Here is a 5,336-nt window from a genome sequence, read left to right as displayed (position 1 = left end):
ATGTATCCCCTGAGGTATCTCAGGGATCTCTTGATTTGCAGTCAAATGTTCTACCACTGAGCTATAGACCCTTGATGGAAGCTTTTGTCTTCCCTTTCCTCTTTCTAGAGGTTTCTCTGGCCTTAGGTGCCATCAATGGTTATGGAAAAAACAAAAAAGCTATGCTTTTACCACACCAAACTTAGAATGTTGCTCGCCCTCGAGCAAAAGAAGAAAGAATAGAAGAATAAGAAGAAGACATGGAGGAGATGGATGGGAGTGTGTATTCGGCCATATGGGTGGGATTGGGTGGGAAAGAGATGTTGAATTTTGAAGGTAGTGGGTGTATGGATGTGAGTGGTAAATGGAAAACAGAAGGGATGATCATGAATGGAAAGAGAGATGATGAGGTAGGTGGGGATCCTGTGGGGTTCACAGATCCTGAGATAATCCTGTGGGATCCACAGATCCTGAGATGATCCTGTGGGATCCACAGATCCTGAGGTGTCAAGGCATTTACATCCCTGCACCAATTTAGGCATGTAAAATGCCCTTGCACACAACTCTGGGCGTTCAGCGCCAGGTTGGTGCCCATTTTGGGCGTTCAACGCCCATTTGCTGCCATTTCTGGCGTTGAACGCCAGAACCATGCTTGTTCTGGGCGTTCAGCGCCAGGATGCTGCCCATTCTGGGCGTTCAGCACCAGAACCATGCTCTGTTCTGGCGTTTGAACGCCAGACAGATGCTCCTCCAGGGTGTGATTTTTCTTCTGCTGTTTTTGATTCCGTTTTCAATTTTTTTATTTATTTTGTGACTCCACATGATCATGAACCTATAAAGACATATAACTAAGAAAAATATAGTTAGATAAATAAACATTGGGTTGCCTCCTAACAAGCGCTTCTTTAATGTCAATAGCTTGACAGTGGGCTCTCATGGAGCCTCACAGATGTGCAGAGCTTTGTTGAGACTCTCCAACACCAAACTTAGAGTTTGGATATGGGAGTTCAACACCAAACTTAGAGTTTGGTTGTGGCCTCCCAACACCAAACTTAGAGTTTGACTGTGGGGCTCTGGTTGACTCTGCTTTGAGAGAAGCTTTTTCTGCTTCCTCTCCATGGTTGCAGAGGGAGATCCTTGAGTTTTAAACACAAGGGAGTCCTCATTCCATTGAAGGACTATTTCACCTCTGTCAACATCAATCACAGCTCTTGCTGTGGCCAAGAAAGGTCTTCCTAGGATGATGGATTCATCCTCTTCCTTTCCAGTATCAAGGACTATGAAATCAGCAGGGATGTAAAGGCCTTCAACCTTTACTAACACGTCCTCTACTTGTCCATAAGCCTGTTTTCTTGAACTGTCTGCCATCTCTAATGAGATTTTAGCAGCTTGCACCCCATAGATTCCCAGTTTCTCTATTACAGAGAGGGGCATGAGGTTTATTCCTGAACCAAGGTCACACAGAGCCTTAAAGATCATGGTGCCTATGGTACAGGGTATTATGAACTTTCCAGGATCCTGTCTCTTCTGAGGCAATGTCAGTTGATCCAGATCACTTAGTTCATTGATGAACAAGGGAGGTTCAACTTCCTAAGTATCAATGCCAAATAGTTTAGCATTCAGCTTCATGATTGCACTAAGAAACTTGGCAGTCTGCTCTTCAGTAACATCCTCATTCTCTTCAGAAGAGGAATACTCATCAGAGCTCATGAAGGGCATAAGGAGGTTCAATGGGATCTCTATGGTTTCTAGATGAGCCTCAGAGTCCTTTGGTTCCTCAGAGGGAAGCTCCTTATTGATCACTGGACATCCCAGGAGGTCTTCCTCCTTGGGATTCACGTCCTCCTCTCCCTCATTGGGTTCGGCCATTTTGCTTATGTCAATGGCCTTGCACTCTCCTTTTGGATTCTCTTCTGTATTGCTTGGGAGAGTACTGGGAGGGATTTCAATGATCCTTTTACTCAGCTGGCCCACTTGTGCTTCCAAATTTCTAATGGAAGACCTTGTTTCATTCATGAAACTCTCAGTGGCCTTAGATAGATCAGAGACTAAATTTGCTAAGCTAGATGGATTCTGCTCAGAATTCTCTGTCTGTTGCTGAGTGGATGATGGAAAAGGTTTATTATTGTTAAACCTGTTTCTTCCACCATTATTAAAGCCTTGTTGAGGCTTTTGATCCTTCCATGATAAATTGGGGTGATTTCCCATGATGAGTTATAGGTGTTTCCATAAGGTTCACCTAAGTAATTCACCTCTACTATTGCAGGGTTCTCAGGATCATAAGCTTCTTCTTCATAAGAAGCCTCTTGAGTACTGTTGGATGCAGCTTGCATTCCATTCAGACTCTGAGAAATCATATTGACTTGCTGAGTCAATATTTTGTTCTGAGCCAATATGGCATTCAGAGTATCAACTTCAAGAACTCCCTTCTTCATAGGCGTCCTATTACTCACAGGATTCCTTTCAGAAGTGTACATGAACTGGTTGTTAGCAACCATGTCAATGAGTTCTTGAGCTTCTGCAGGCGTTTTCTTTAGGTGAATGGATCCACCTGCAGAAGTGTCCAGTGACATCTTTGATAGCTCAGATAAACCATCATAGAATATATCCAGGATGGTCCATTCTGAAAGCATGTCAGAAGGACACTTTTTGGTCAACTGTTTGTATCTTTCCCAAGCTTCATAGAGGGATTCACCTTCTTTCTGTCTGAAGGTTTGAACATCAGCTCTAAGCTTGCTCAGCTTTTGAGGAGGAAAGTACTTGGCTAAGAAAGCCGTGACCAGCTTATCCCAAAAGTTCAGGCTGTCTTTGGGTTGAGAATCCAACCATAATCTAGCTCTGTCTCTTACAGCAAAAGGGAAAAGCATGAGCCTGTAGACTTCAGGATCTACTCCATTAGTCTTAACATTATCACATATCTGCAAGAATTCAGTTAAGAACTGAAAAGGATCTTCAGATGGAAGTCCATGAAACTTGCAGTTCTGCTGCATCAGAGAAACTAATTGAGGTTTCAGCTCAAAGTTGCTTGCTTCAATGGCAGGAATGGAGATGCTTCTTCCATGTAAATTGGAATTAGGTGCAGTAAAGTCACCAAGCATCTTCCTTACATTATTATTATTTTCGGCTGCCATCTCCTCTTCCTGTTCGAAAATTTCTGAAAGGTTATCTCTGGATTGTTGTATTTTAGCTTCTCTTAGTTTCCTTTTCAGAGTCCTTTCAGGTTCTGGATCTGCTTCCACAAGAATGTTCTTATCCTTGCTCCTGCTCATATGACAAAGAAGAAGGCACAGAAAAATAATAATAATAATAATATGGATCCTTTATACCACAGTATAGGGATCCCTGTGTGAGTAGAAGAAGAGGGGGAGACAAAGAATGTAATATAATGGAAGAAACACAACTGTGAGGATGGCAGAGATGTGAGATGAGATGTTAGGATATGAATGAATAAATAGAATAAGATGGGGGAGGGATAATTTTCGAAAAATATTTTTGAAAAAGAGTTAGTGATTTTCGAAAATGGTTTTTGAAAAATGTTAGTAGTTTTTCGAAAATTAAGATTTAAAAATTTAAAATAATAGTTAATTAAAAAGAAATTTTGAAAAAGGGGGAAGATATTTTCGAAAATAGAGAGAGAGAGAGAGAGAGAGAGTTAGTTAGGTAGTTTTGAAAAAGATAAGAAACAAACAAAAAGTTAGTTAGTTAGTTGAAACAAATTTTGAAAAGATAAGAAGTTAGTAAGTTAGAAAAGATATTTTGAAAAGATATTTTTGAAAAAGATAAGATAAGAAGATATTTTAGAAACTAATTTTGAAAAAGATTTGATTTTTAAAATCTCAATTAATGACTTGATTCACAAGAAATCACAAGATATGATTCTAGAACTTAAAGTTTGAATCTTTCTTAACAAGCAAGTAACAAACTTCAAATTTTTGAATCAAAACATTAATTGATTATGTTATTTTCGAAAATTTGATATAAAAATAAGAAAAAGATTTTTGAAAAATATTTTTGGAATTTTCGAAAATAACTAAGAATTTTGAAAAAGATTTGATTTTTGAAAAAGATTTTGAAAAAGATAAGATTTTCAAATTGAAAATTTGATTTGACTCATGAGAAACAATTTGATTTTTAAAAATTTTTGAAAAAGTCAATCCAAATTTTCGAATTTGATGAGAGAAAAAGGGAAAGATATTTTTTTGATTTTTGAATTTTTATGATGCAAGAGAAAAACACTAAAATGATGCAATGCATGATATTTTTAGATCAAAACATGTGATGCATGCAAGAATGCTATGAATGTCAAGATGAACACCAAGAACACTATGAATGTCAAGATGAACATCATAGACACAATTTTGAAAAATTTTTAATGCAAAGAAAACATGCAAGACACCAAACTTAGAATTCTTTAATGCTTAGACACTAAGAATTCAAGAATGCATATGATAAACATGAAAAGACACAAAACAAAAAATTATCAAGATCAAACAAGAAGACTTACCAAGAACAACTTGAAGATCATGAAGAACACTATGAATGCATGAAATTTTCGAAAAATACAAGATGCACATGCAATTGACACCAAACTTAAGACATGACTCATGACTCAAACAAGAAACAGAAAAATATTTTTGATTTTTATGATTTTCTAATTTTTTTTGGATTTTTTTCGAAAATTATATGAAAAAGAAAAATAAGGATTCCAAAATTTTTAATATGAATTCCAGGAATCTTGCATTCTTAGTCTAAAACTTCAGTCCAGGAATTAGACATGGCTCACTAGCCAGCCAAGCTTTCAATGAAAGCTTCGGTCCAAAACACTAGACATGGCCAATGGCCAGCCAAGCTTCAGCATTTAACACCAGAGTATATTGCTCTTGATAACAAATTGCAAGCCTCAGTCCAAATAAATTTAGACATGGCTTTACAGCCAGCCAGGCTTCACATGCTTCGTGAAACACTAGAATTCATTCTTAAAAATTCTGAATCTAAATTTTTTTTTTTTTGAAAACAGGTGAGAAAGTTTTGAAATATTTTTGAACAATTTTTGAAAAGAAAACAAAAAGAAAATTACCTAATCTGAGCAACAGGATGAACCGTCAGTTGTCCAAACTCGAACAATCCCCGGCAACGGCGCCAAAAACTTGGTGCACGAAATTGTGATGTCCAGGCTCAAACAATCCCTGGCAACGTGAGCAACTTGGTATGTGCAATCGTAATTACACTTTGATCATGTAAAATTCATGGCTCTTTCTTTCCCCGGCAATGGCGCCAAGAACATGGTGCCAATACCATGGTTCACAACTTCGATACAACTAACCAGCAAGTGCACTGGGTCGTCCAAGTAATACTTT

The 5,336-nt window shown here is 37.9% G+C and overlaps 1 non-coding gene across 1 annotated transcript; it reads left to right on the top strand.

The window, feature by feature from the left end:
• Nucleotides 1-2,606: 2,606 nt before the first annotated feature.
• LOC112730957 (small nucleolar RNA R71) lies at nucleotides 2,607-2,714 on the top strand. Its single transcript, XR_003166756.1, has one exon. It is a non-coding gene; the product is annotated as a small nucleolar RNA R71 (small nucleolar RNA).
• The last annotated feature ends 2,622 nt before the right edge of the window (nucleotides 2,715-5,336 follow it).

This window comes from Arachis hypogaea, chromosome 12, assembly GCF_003086295.3.
Source record: "Arachis hypogaea cultivar Tifrunner chromosome 12, arahy.Tifrunner.gnm2.J5K5, whole genome shotgun sequence".
Lineage (NCBI taxonomy): Eukaryota > Viridiplantae > Streptophyta > Magnoliopsida > Fabales > Fabaceae > Arachis > Arachis hypogaea.
This window is presented reverse-complemented; position numbering and strand designations above follow the sequence as displayed.